Source organism: Trachypithecus francoisi, unplaced genomic scaffold, assembly GCF_009764315.1.
Source record: "Trachypithecus francoisi isolate TF-2019V2 unplaced genomic scaffold, Tfra_2.0 Lachesis_group21, whole genome shotgun sequence".
In the NCBI taxonomy this organism is placed as follows: domain Eukaryota; kingdom Metazoa; phylum Chordata; class Mammalia; order Primates; family Cercopithecidae; genus Trachypithecus; species Trachypithecus francoisi.
In genome coordinates, this window is record NW_022681467.1 from 21,741,899 (window position 1) to 21,755,545 (window position 13,647).

Consider the following 13,647-nt stretch of genomic DNA (forward strand, 5'->3'; position numbering starts at 1 on the left):
AATTTATTCATGTAGTCCTTACATAGTGGATTCTACTTGTCCTACAATTGAAGTGTATACAATTATATTCATCTAGTTACTTTTCTAGAACAATGATTTTATTGGATATGCATTTTTGTTATTTTTTTTTGAGATGGAGCTTCGCTAAGCCACCCAGGCTGAAGTGCAGTGGTGTGATCTCTGCTCACTGCAACCTCTGCCCCCCCGGTTCAAGCGATTCTCTTGCCTCAGCCTCCCGAGTAGCTGGGACTACAGGCAGGCGTGCGCCACCCCGCCTGGCTACTTCTTGTATTTTTAGTAGAGACAGGCTTTCACCATGTTGGCCAGGATAGTCTTGATCTCTTGACCTCATGATCCACCTGCCTCGGCCTCCTGAAGTGCTGGGATTACAGGCATGAGCCACCGCACCCAGCCTGGATATACATTTTAAAGGAGGTGGATATTAAACATTTTTAAATTATTTTGACCAAAAACATCTAGCTGAAAATGATGGTGAATATTTCTCTGATTTTGGAATGGGGAGGGACTTTCTTTTCTTTTTGGGATGAAGTCTTGCTCTTGTCCCCCAGGCTGGAGTGCAATGGCGTGATCTCGGCTTACTGCAACCTCTGCATCCTGGGTTCAAGCGATTCTCTTGCCTCAGCCTCCCAAGTAGCTGGGATTACAGGCGCCTGCCACCATGCCCTATTACTTTTGTGCTAGAAAGTCCCTCCCTGGCCGGGCACGGTGGCTCACGCCTGTAATCCCAGCATTTTGGAAGGCCAACATGGGCAGATCACCTGAGGTCAGGAGTTTGAGACCAGCCTGGCCAACATGGTGAAGCCCTGTCACTACTAAAAATACAAACATTAGTCGGGTATGGTGGTGCATGCACGTAGTCCCAGCTACTTGGGAGGCTGAGGCAGGAGATTGGCTTGAGTCTGGGAGGTGGAGTTTGCAGTGAGCCGAGATGGCACCACTGCATTCCAGCCTGGGCAACACAGTGAAACTGTCTCAAAAAAAAAAAAAAAAGAATCTAGGAATGGCAAGTGAGGTTAACATCGTATTCTTTCTTTTTCTTTTTCTTTTTTTTTTTTTTTTTTTTTGAGACGGAGTCTGGCTCTGTCGCCTGGGCTGGAGTACAGTGGCCGGATCTCAGCTCATTGCAGGCTCTGCCTCCCGGGTTCACGCCATTCTCCTGCCTCAGCCTCCCGAGTAGCTGGGACTACAGGCGCCCACCACCTCGCCTGGCTGGTTTTTTTTTGTATTTTTAGTAGAGACGAGGTTTCACTGTGTTCGCCAGGATGGTCTTGATCTCCTGACCTCGTGATCCGCCCGTCTCGGCCTCCCAAAGTGCTGGGATTACAGGCTTGAGCCACCGCGCCCGGCCGTCTTTTTCTTTTTTTCTTACCACTGCACCAATGAAGAAATACATAGTTTTCTTCCCTTGTGCTTTGTCAGTTTGTCTGCTTTTCCCATTTCTTACGAGGAAGGCTGGGAAATAACTAAGAATTTGTCTGGGCCTAGCACCTTTTGGGGAAGAGTAATTTGCTTTTGTAATTTTCTCCATTTATTGTTACTTGTTCAGGTTTTCAAAAAAATAGTTTTTGGCCAGGCGTGGTGACTCACACCTGTAATCCAGCACTTTGGGAGACTGAGGCGGGTGGATCACTTGAGGTCAGGAGTTGGAGACCACCTGGTCAACATGATGAAACCACATCTTTACTAAAAATACAAAAATTAGCCAGGTGTGATGGTGGGCACCTGTAATCCCAGCTACTTGGTAGGCTGAGGCGGGAGAATCACTTGAGCCCTGGAGGTGGAGGTTGCAGTGAGCTGAGATCACGCCACTGCACTCCAGCCTGGGTGACAGAGTGAGACTCTATCTCAAAAACAAAAACAAAAACACCGAAAAAATAGTTTTCCCCCTAAAATTGCCTGTTTCATCAAGATTTTCAAGTGCATACATGTGCTGCTTTTGTAAGTCCTTGAAAAAAATACAAACATTGGGAATGATAGTATAAGGAATTAAAAATAAACTTAAAAAACAGAATGTGTTTTGAGTTTGCCCTTGTTTTCAGAAGATATTTGTCATATTCAGGAAGTATCTTTTAATTTGCATTGAAGATAATTTGGTTTTTGCTTTTTAAATCAGGAGGAAGTGTTTTGTCAGCCTTTTTGGCATCTACTGAATTGATATAATGATTTGGCTGCTCAAAGGTTCTGGCCTGTTATGATACTGGCCCTGGCATTCTCTCCTTCCTGCTTTTCAAGAGTTAACATCCCTTTTTAAGGAAATGATGGTGAGTCAGTGGTAGATGTTAAATAACATAGTAAGATACACAGATGGCAATTCTGTATTATTTCCTCCCCAGTTTTTTGTTGGATGTTTTCTGTATGAAGTCAGTCTCTGGAAACCACAGCATGTAGTATGTACTTTTGCACATCCTCATTAAGAAGCAACAGAAGCACTGTGAACAGATTTTTGAGAGTTCAGCGGGCCTTGATGGGGGAAAGTCACGTGGCCGTCAATGTGTCCCGAGTGATGTTTCCTCTGACCTGCCACAGCACTCGGGCTTTGATCTCAGCCCTGTAGCCTTGCATGCAAAGAACAGAGTGCGGTGGAGCCTGCGAATGGGAGGTGCTTTCAGCAGAGTGCTCTGCCAGAAGTTCAAGGATGCTCACTGATAGCTCAGTCTTGTTTTTGTTTGTATTGTGATTTCTTCTGCGTAGCTCCTTCCTCAGAGATTCCTTTCTCAAAAATCTATTTACATGTTCCCAGTATTAGAACCTCTGACCCAGTTCTGTGGTTTGGTCTCAATACTTGTTCTGTGCAGTAGTAAGTCAAATCCTTCCAGCCATCTTGCCACTCAGCTTAGAAAAATACTCTCCAAAAACATGTCTTTAAGGAGTCATAGTACTTTCGCTTCCCCATTCAGAATTTTCCAATGATTTGTAGCTAAAAATGACATTCTGTTAATTTGCACTTTGCCCTCATGGAGCCGTTTTTAATTAGTAGTTTTTTAAAGGATTTGCAAAAGAAGCATACATATGTTGAAAAATAATTCTAGCTTGTCAGACTCGTATTTAGTAAATTGAGAAAGTCACATGATCTTTTCTTATGTCCACCCCACCACTTCAAAGCAGTTTGATCTGTATCCTTGCCAGCCCTGTTCTGTGTACACAAATGCATACTATGTAATTATCCTTTTAATAGAAGTGAAATCATAACCACACATATTGTACAACCTGTATTTTTCAAGGAACTGTATTTGTTATTACAGTTTAACTGAAAGTAAGCCATTCTTTTAAAGTATCTCTTCTGTTTTTTTTTTTCATGTTTTTTCATTATTCCTCTTGACTAGACATTGATGGATGTCACCTTTGTACCTCCCTTCTGACATTGCAAATTTCTGATAAACATAGCTTAAGGCTTGGCATAGTGGCTCGTGCCTGTAATCTCAGCACTTTGGGAGGCCGAGGTGGGTGGATCACCTGAGTTGGGTTCAAGACCAGCCTGGCCAACATGGTGAAACCGTGTCTCTACTAAAAATACAAAAAATTAGCCAGGCGTGGCGGCCACCTGTAATCCCAGCTATTCTGGAGGCTGAGGCAAGAGAATCTCTTGAACCCGAGAGTGGAGGTTGCAGTGAGCCAAGATTGCGCCCCTGCCCTCCAGCCTAGGTGATAGATCGAGACTCTGTCTCATTTAAAACGGTAACAACAAAAAACCCCCAAAAAACTCCCCAAAAAACCCCACATAGCTTAAGATAGATTTATGGAATGGAGATTTTATTTCAAGAAATAAATTACTTTTTGTTTTCCTTGCATGCAAAATGTTTCAGAAAGGGAAAGACATCAGTTTCTTCATTCACATTCTAATAATTTAAAGTGAGTATTTTTTCCTAAACAGCAAAAGACCAGTGTTTAGTTTCCAAATTAAAAAAAAAAAAAAAAAAAAAAGACTCATTAGTGGTTCATTGAAGACTGAACTGGGACCAGTTCGATGGCATTTGTGTGCTATTTAACTTGGGGCCCTTGGTGGTTGTTGATGCTAACTTGTCCAAGAACAAATGGTAAAAGTTGATGTCTCAACATAAGGATTTTCCAGTGAAAATTTGGCTAAACTGTTGGTTGCCTTGCACATTTTTCTTCACAGGGGAGGGCCAGGCTCATGGATGGGGCTGTGATGACTGTTCCCAAGACAGCCACTGAGTCAGGCTCTGGGTTCCCTTTATTGTGGAACATTGCACAGATGCAAGAGTGGAGAAAACATAGCCATTTAATAAATAGTAAAAGGAACATCTGTGTACCTGCTGATATCCCGTTTAAGAAATAGAATGTTGGCCGGGCGCGGTGGCTCAAGCCTGTAATCCCAGCACTTTGGGAGGCCGAGACGGGCGGATCACGAGGTCAGGAGATCGAGACCATCCTGGCTAACATGGTGAAACCCCGTCTCTACTAAAAAAAAATACAAAAAACTAGCCGGGCGACATGGCGGGCGCCTGTAGTCCCAGCTGCTTGGGAGGCTGAGGCAGGAGAATGGCGTAAACCCAGGAGGCGGAGCTTGCAGTGAGCTGAGACCCGGCCACTGCACTCCAGCCTGGGCGGCAGAGCAAGACTCCGTCTCAAAAAAAAAAAGAAATAGAATGTGACCGGCTTTTTGAGAAACATCCTCCCCATGTGCTAATCCATTTTTAAGAGGCTTTAAAAGAAGGTGACTTAATTTCTTTTTTGTTAAATCAAAGGCCGTGTGCTGGGGAATATGGAATTTAAAAATTATCAATGAAGAAATCCCAACTGAGAGCAAATCACTTTTTTTGCTTTTGTTTTGAGATGGGGTGTTGCTCTGTTGCCCAAGTAGGACTGCGGACTGCAGTGGCACAGTCACAGCTCACTGCAGCCTTGACCTCCTGGGCTCAAGGAATCCTCCTGCCTCAGCCTCCTGAGTAGCTGCGACTACAGGTGTGTGCCACCGCGACGAGATTGTTTTTTTTTTTTCTTTTTTGTTTTAGAGATGAGGTTTCACTATGTTGCCCAGGCTGGTCTTGAACTCCTGGCTTCAAGTGATCCTCCCATCCCAGCCTCCCTACAGTTGTGAATAACTGCCTGGCCCCAAATTGCTATTTGTTTGTTTATTTATTTGAGACAGAGTCTCACTCTGTCAGCCAAGCTGGAGTGCAGTTGCACAATCACAGCTCACTGCAACCTCAATCTCCTGGGCTCAGGTGATCCTCCACCTTTCACTCTCCTGAGTAGCTGGGATTACAGGTGCGCGACACCATACCTGGCTAGTGTGTGTGTGTGTGTGTGTGTTTTGTAGAGACCACCCTGTTGCTCAGGCTGGTCTCGAACGCCTGGGCTTAAGTGACCTACCTGCCTTGGCCTACCAAAGTGCTGGGGTTACAGGTATGAGCCATTGTGCCTGGCTGAAAATTGTTTTTTTTATAGGTGTTCTAAAATACTATCTTTCAAAATACTTTGTAGAAATGGAGAGTGGATTTTTTTTTTTTTTAAGACAGAGTCTCGCTCTGTCGCCCAGGCTGGAGTGCAGTGGCACCATCTTGGCTCACTGCAAGCTCTGCCTCCCGGGTTCACGCCATTCTCCTGTCTCAGCCTCCTGAGTAGCTGGGACTATAGGCACCCGCCACCACGCCCGGCTAATTTTTTGTATTTTTAGTAGAGACGGGGTTTCACTGTGTCAGCCAGGATGGTCTCGATCTCCTGACCTCGTGATCCACCTGCCTCGGCCTCCCAAAGTGCTGAGAGTACAGGCGTGAGCCATGGAGCTTGGCTGGAGAGTGGATTTTTAAAGAACTGAAGGTGCAGTTTGTGACCCTGCCTAGGGATAGGCTGGGGTCTCGGAGGCAGTCCCTAAAAATGAAGAAGTAGTGGCCGGGCGCGGTGGCTCAAGCCTGTAATCCCAGCACTTTGGGAGGCCGAGACGGGCAGATCACAAGGTCAGGAGATCGAGACCATCCTGGCTAACACAGTGAAACCTCGTCTCTACTAAAAAATACAAAAAACTAGCCGGGCGAGGTGGCGGGCGCCTGTAGTCCCAGCTACTCCGGAGGCTGAGGCAGGAGAATGGCGTAAACCCGGGAGGCGGAGCTTGCAGTGAGCTGAGATCCGGCCACTGCACTCCAGCCTGGGCGACAGAGCGAGACTCCGTCTCAAAAAAAAAAAAAAAAAAAAAAAAATATGAAGAAGTAGTAATAGAGCACATTCTAGGATTGAACATGACTGGGTGAAAAATAGACTCCATTCATGCAGAGTGCCTCCTGCTAGGTTTGTTATTATTTTAAGTTTGCCATTTGCTTTTCTCCAGCTAGGTCTTGACTCCACTAATGGGGACTTCCCATACGGCTTTGAACTTGGACCTTGGCGCATAAGCAAATGTAACTCAGCGACTTGTAATGGAAAGCATATGGACAGGTCTACACCACATCACTTAGGTGCGTGTAAAACACAACCTCTGGTTGTGTTTCCTTTTCTTTTCTTAACTTTTTCTGAAACATGGTCTTGCTGTGTCACCCAGGCTGGAGTGCAGTGGCACGATCGTGGCTCGTGGCAGCCTTGACCTGCTGGGCTTATGTGATCCTTCTACCTCAGCTTCCCAAGTAGCTGGGACTACAGACATGAGCCACAGTGCCTGGCTAATTTAAAAAAAAAAATTTTTTTTTGTAGCGATGGGGTCTCACTATGTTATCTAGGCTGGTTTCTAACTCCTGGGCTCAAGTGATGCTCCTGCCTCTGCCCCCCAAAGTGCTGGGGATATAGGCGTGAGCCACCATGCCTGGCTAGTTATGCTTCATGGTAGAATTGGGCTGGCAGCTCTGTAGCATTAGAACCCTTTTGTACTTGACCTTACCTTTGTACGTTTTTTACATGTCGAGAACAGTCTAAATGCACAGCCTTTGGAGTAATGAATTGTTAGGTTAATGCTAATGATAAGGTAATGGACTTCTTTAGGCCAAATTCAACGTAAGTAGATTAAACTAGAAAATAAACAGGCACAGTCTTGCCACTCATATTAATTACAAAGCAGGAGGTAGATATTTTCAGTTTTCTTTCATGCTTTTGACTTTATCAACACAACAGCAAAAATTTGTTGAATACCTCCTGCTCTTGGGGCCCTCCATGAGGTTTATACATGAGGACCCTGGAGTGGAAAGAGATTTAAGAATTGTTTCCTCGCCCCTTTTCAAGCATTCTCTGCGGTTTAATTAATGAGACTAACCACATGTACGTTACTAAGGAGCATTCTTTTTTTCCTCCTTCTGCTGTTTCCCTTGTCCCCAAAGCTTGGTAAGCATTTTGAGTATTTTTAATTTTGTGCTATTATAAGCAATACTGCAATCAGATTTCTTCTTGGGGAAAACATCTTAGCAGTAATAGTGATGGGCACAGCGCATGACCTTTTAAAAATTTGATATATATTGATAAATTATCCTGCAGAAAAGCCGCAAGTATTTCACATCTGCTGATACATTCTCTCAGATACTCTGCTTCTGGGTGTGGTGGTGCCCGCCTATAGTCCCAGCTACTCTGGAGACTGAAACAGGAGGATCACTTGAGCCCAGGAGTTCAAGGATTTAGTGAGCTCTGATTGTGCCAGCGCACTCAGGCCAGGATGGCAGAGTGAGACCCTGCCTCAAGAAAAAAAAAAAAAAAGGATGCTGTCAGATACATTGACTTGTTAAAACTAAATTTATTCAGTATGGTGGATGTAAAATGTTATGTCAGTATTATTTTTAAAAATTTTATGTGCAGTAAAATTTACTTTCTCTGTACACTTATAAGAACTTTTACAGATACTTAGAGAGGATCATTCCTTTTAAAAAATTTTTTAAGACTTCTAATAAAGGCTGGGCGTTTTGGCTTACATCTGTAATCCCAGCACTTTGGGAAGCTGAGGTGAGCAGATCACCTGAGGTCCAGAGTTCGAGACCAGCCTGTACAACATGGAGAAATCCTGTCTAAAGTACAAAAAATTAGCTGGGCGTGGTGGCGCATACCTGTAATCCCAGTTACTTGGGAGGCTGAGGTCGGAGAATTTCTTGAACCTGGGAGGCAGGAGATTGCAGTGAGCTGAGATTGCGCCATTATACTCCAGCCTGGGTAAAAAGAGGGAAACTCTGTCTCAAAACAAAACAACAACAAAAAACCAAAAAAACACTTCTAATAAAGAAGTCTCTACTTACTACTAAAAACAAAACAAGGCTGGGCATAGTGGTTTACACCTGTAATCCCAGCACTTTGGGAGGCCAAGGCGGGCAGATCACGAGGTCAGGAGTTCAAGACCAGCCTGGCCAACATGGCTGGTGAAACCCCATATCTTCTAAAAATACAAAAATTAGCCGGGCATGGTGGCACACACCTGTATTGCTAGCTACTCTGGAGGCTGAGGCAGGAGAATTGCATGAACTCGGGAGGCAGAGGTTGCAGTGAGCCGAGATCGCACCACTACACTCCAGCCTGGATGACAGAGCCAGACTCAGTCTCAAAAAATTAAACAAAAAAAAAAAAAAAAAAGAAAAATATACATCTCGACATTTTTAATGATTTACCTTGTCAAGCCTATTTACTTATTTCTGAAGGAAGAGGACACCTGGCTCTTTTCTTAGAGGTCACCTTTAATTCCAGGTCTTTCTTTGAAACCACTCCCTTAGTTCATCCTTTTTTCTCATTGGCACTTTCATCGCCAAGGTCCTTTTCCTTGGATTAACACAATAGCTTCTTGATCTCCATTTTGATCCCCATTATCCTGTGGTGGACAACTACTCTCCTTGCTTGCCCAGAAACTCATGTTGCATGAAGCTGTTCTGTGTTGATGTTTGCCTTTCAAGGCTACTTTGACTCCACAAAGGTTTTTCTTCCTTTGCTTCCCTGCCCTCTGACCTCCAGGTGCTGGGGTTAGGCTGTTGTGTTCAGCGCCAAAAGCCCATCATTTGCCACCTATCTCTGGACCTCCCTGGTGGCATCCGTCTCGGGATTCCTGCCATCTTTCAAGGCTGACCCTAATCTCACTTCATAAAAGTCATTTCTGACAACTTCCAGCCTGGAGTTCCAATGTCCCTGAGCTCTCCTGCCCAGTTTGATGGTTGTATGTGTTTTCTCTAATTTGCTAGGTGTCTGGGCTGTACCATCAGGTGGGAAAGAGCCTCAGCATAATGTGTCTCCATCTCCTTGCTCCAGCCCACCAAGGGCAGTCAGGGATCTAGTTGGATGGTTGGTGTCATTCCATTTGCCTTGAGATGATCAGTACAGATCCTGAAATGTTACGCTCTTACTAAACTGAGAAAAGAGGAGGTTTGCTCATACCTTTCATTTTCGTCGTTAATATCATACAGATGACCGTTTAGTGCCTGGCTTTCATAGCTGAGAACACCCACATTGCTTGGTGCCTGAAGCCTGCAGACTGGCTGCCTGGTTCTGGTCGAAGGGTATTTTAGCATTTGCTAGAACCACCACAGATGCTGCAGGACTCAGATATAAACTGGATCAAAAGTTTTGAGCAGTGAAGAGAATTTTCTATTTTATTGGTGCCTGATTTCCAAGAAGCCTTGTATCGGGAAGTCCTGATATTTTTGGTTTAGAGTCTTTGTGCTGTTGACGTCAGTGTCTCACTTTCTCATTACCAGACATGTTGTATAAAAATGCTGCGTTGCTTATGGTTTGATCAGTAGCAACAAGATAATTAAATATTTACTGGAGAAATTGGGTGGTTTCACAAACCTATGTAAACACTGATGGTGATTACAGAGCTTACATAAGAAGGTAAGGAAGGAAGATGGAACAGTTGTGTAACAGTTACTATGAAAGAGATTCCAAGCAAATTAGAACAAGTCTGGCCTTTTCAACTGGTTATTTTGAAAAATCAACATGTTAGTGTTGGTTTAAGACCAGCTGTTTAGAAATTGTCTAAGTTGTTTGCTGATTTTTCTGTATGGTATTAAAAAAAAAATCAATAAATTTGTCCCGTAACTTCTAACGATAATCCTTTTTAAATACACATATTGTTTTGTTTTAGGTTTGCCGTAAACTGGAACTTGCAGATCAATAGCAATAAAGCCTTTCTGGATTTGAGTAGTGTTTACCTTTGGATGGGCCCTGTGTTTTACTTAGATTTCGTGTACTGGTTCTGGGCTTCCCTCAAAGAGCCCCTGCCTCCAGCCCTTCTGACCTTTCGTCTTGCGCTTCTCGTTAGCACAAGATTTCCGCTTCTGGATTTCTGCTTTGGTCTCTTTTATATCTGCCTCCTTCCCTCGTCTCAGTTCTGTGTGTGGAAAATTGGTTTATGACACCTGCTCCCCATCATGTCATCTACCCCGCTGACTGTGTAGGATATTAACGATAGGGTTGGCTTTGATGTTTGGATAAAGATGGCCATGTCTCTGTGTGTGTTTGTGTGTGTGTGTGGTTGTGTGTGTAAAATCAAACTATCAAAAGTTTACACATTCATAGGATGTGGTCTTATCATGATTACCCTGGTTGTGTGCTCTGAAATAGCGTTTTCTCTTTCCCTGGTATCCACATTTTTTAGACTAGCAGTACCTAATACCGTTATCATGGAAGTCACATATGTAATTTTGAGGTAGCTACGTTAAAGGAAAACAAGAACAATTAATTTTAGTAATATATTTTATAAGCTGATATATTGGAAACAATTCAATGCAATCAATATAAAATTATTAATGAGTTATTTACATTCTTTTTTATTTTCATGGCAGCCCTTTAAAGTCTATTGTATATGTTACATTCATAGCACACACCAGTTGGACCAACACGTTTGAGGTGCTCAGTAGCCACCTGGGGCTGGTGGCTCGCACATTGGATAGCACAGTTTAAAACCCACATTGCTTTATTTACCACTGAGCAATATGTTTTCAACTTCCAAGCTCTTGGAGTTTTCAGTATTTCATAATGTAAGCCCCTTCTATTTCAGGGACTATGTAGTAATACATACTCACACTTGAACGATGCTACTAAAGCTTCCCCTTCCTCACCTTTTTTCCTTTCAAATTTAGATTTTCAGTTGCCTGGAAAATGCATATGAACCAGTTCAACAAGTAAATTGATCTCCCCTGCCGCCCCCTACCTCAGTCTATAGGTATATTTTTCTTTTTTACCCAAGAATCACGAATATGTTCTATAGCTTATCATTCTTTTTTAAATTTCTTTTTGAAACAGGGTCTCCCTCTGTTATCCAGGCTGGAATGTGGTAGTATGATTATCGCTCATTGAGATGGAGTCTCACTCAGTCACCCAGGGTGTAGTGCAGTAGCAGTCTTGGGTCACTTTAACCTCTGCCTCCCGGGTTCAAGCAATTCTCCTGCCCCAGCCTCCTGAGGAGCTGGAATTACAGGCGCATGCCACCACGCCCAGCTAATTTTTGTATTCTTAGTAGAGACGGTGTTTTTCTATGTTGGCCACACTGGTCTGCAACTCCTGACCTCAAGTGATCTGCCTGCCTTGGCCTCCCAAAGTGCTGGGATTACAGGCTTGAGCCACCGCGCCCAGCCAAGGGTGATGCTTCCTCTTCAGCTTTCCTGGTAGCTGGGACTACAAGCACGCACCACCACACCTGGCTAATTTTTTGTAGAAACTGGGTTTTGCTATGTTACCCAGGCTGATCTCGAACTTCTGGGCTCAAGCGATATGCCTGCCTTGGCCTCCCAAAGTACTGGGATTACAAATGTGAGCCACTGGGTCCAGCCAATGTGTAATTTTGACAAATTAAAGTTTGGTTGCAATGAATGAGTCGCATTTCTTTTTCAAATAAAGAAGATCTAGGAAATGTGAATAAGTATGATAACTAATATTAGATAAAAATAACCCTTGAAAGAGTTGAGATCCAAGAATAAAAAGGATTTAAGGAAAATCAGGACTCCCTGAACACAGTAGGTTTACTGAATATGAAGACCGCCTACCTTTTGACCACACATTTGGTTTTCTAAGTTACTCAGGTGCCATCAGCATGCCCTTAGGAATGAGAAATTTAGCCTCCTGGTTACCAGGAAACTCTAACCCTCCCAGCACTCTCTCCAGGAGCACACTGACTATATCAATAGGGTGTTTTTTCTCAGCACTGCTGTTGACTGCCAGAATTTCTCTTCTAGTTTGTCTTACCCGTATATTTATTTCAGTGTTGTCCTTAGATAATGGCTCAGGCTTTTAAGAATTCTGAAAGTACCCCGTCTCTACTAAAAATACAAAAACTAGCCGGGCGAGGTGGCGGGCGCCTGTAGTCCCAGCTACTTGGGAGGCTGAGGCAGGAGAATGGCGTGAACCCGGGAGGCGGAGCTTGCAGTGAGCTGAGATCCGGCCACTGCACTCCAGTCCGGGCAACAGAGCGAGACTCCGCCTCAAAAAAAAAAAAAAAAGAATTCTGAAAGTGCAAGTGACTGGCCGGACGCGGTGGCTCAAGCCTGTAATCCCAGCACTTTGGGAGGCCGAGACGGGCGGATCACAAGGTCAGGAGATCGAGACCATCCTGGCTAACACGGTGAAACCCCGTCTCTACTAAAAGATACAAAAAACTAGCCAGGCGAGGTGGCGGGCGCCTGTAGTCCCAGCTACTCCGGAGGCTGAGGCAGGAGAATGGCGTAAACCCGGGAGGCGGAGCTTGCAGTGAGCTGAGATCCGGCCACTGCACTCCAGCCTGGGAGACAGAGCCAGACTCCGTCTCAAAAAAAAAAAAAAAAGAATTATGAAAGTGACATACGTACACTGTAGAAAAATAAGGGGAAAAAAACCGCATATAATTCCATCATCTGAGATAATAATTTACTATTTTGGTATTTTCCTTTCTTTTTTTCTCTTCTTTTCTACTCTTCTCTTCCTTCCTTTTTTTCTTGTCTTCTTCTTCTTCTTCTTTTTTTTTTAATTTGAGACAGAATCTTGCTCTCGTCACCCAGGCTGGGGTGCAGTGGTGTGATCTTGGCTCACTGCAACTCTACCTCCAGGGTGCAGGGGATCCTCCTGCCTCAGCCTCCTGAGTAGCTGGGACTGCAGGAATGTGCTACCACACCTGGCTAATTGTTTGGTGTCCCTTTGTTTTCTGCATGTGTGCACACACTGAAATGGGATTATCAGGTTTGTTTTGTAAACCTGCCTTTTTCTCAGTTTAATAACGCACTCCATACGTTGCCATGTCAGTCACCCATGTTTTAATCTCTGAAATATGCTCATGTAAGAATGTGCCCACAGTTGTACCAACCAGTCCTCTATTTTAGACATTAATATTTTCCCGTCTGATTTTGGATTACTCTAAGCATTATTTTAATGAACACTCACAAAATGAAAAATTTAAGCCTGTTTTAATTATTTTCTAGGATAAATTTCTTAAGAGTAAAATTGTTAGGTCAAAGGCTATGTGTATTTTTAGAGCCTTTGGTGATGTTAAATTACCGTCTAAAAATGTTATGGCTGGGTGCAGTGGCTCACGCCTATAATCCCAGCACTTTGGGAGGCTGATGTGGTCGGATTGCTTGAGCCCAGGAGTTCCAAGACCAGCCAGGGCAACATGGCGAGACCCCAGCTCTACAAAAAATAGAAAAATTAGCGTGTGCCTGCAATCCCAGCTACTGGGGAGGCTGAGGCGGGAGGATCACCTGAGCCCAGGGAGGTCCAGGCTACAGTGAGTCATGATTGTACCACTGCACT

The 13,647-nt window shown here is 44.0% G+C and overlaps 1 protein-coding gene across 10 annotated transcripts in view; it reads left to right on the forward strand.

The window, feature by feature from the left end:
• Positions 1-13,647, forward strand: part of SLC23A2 (solute carrier family 23 member 2) — a 150,114-nt gene that overhangs the window by 24,348 nt on the left and 112,119 nt on the right. For 4 of the 10 annotated variants that reach the window (XM_033185712.1, XM_033185711.1, XM_033185722.1 and 1 more), the window contains exon 2: positions 6,308-6,434. The exons of 2 other annotated variants lie outside the window; for them this stretch is intronic. The gene's annotated coding sequence lies outside the window, so the exon portion shown is untranslated. Of the gene's footprint in view, positions 1-5,235; positions 5,251-6,307; positions 6,435-13,647 lie in introns of those variants that run through there. 4 more of the 10 variants (XM_033185713.1, XM_033185716.1, XM_033185717.1 and 1 more) reach the window with 2 other exon arrangements.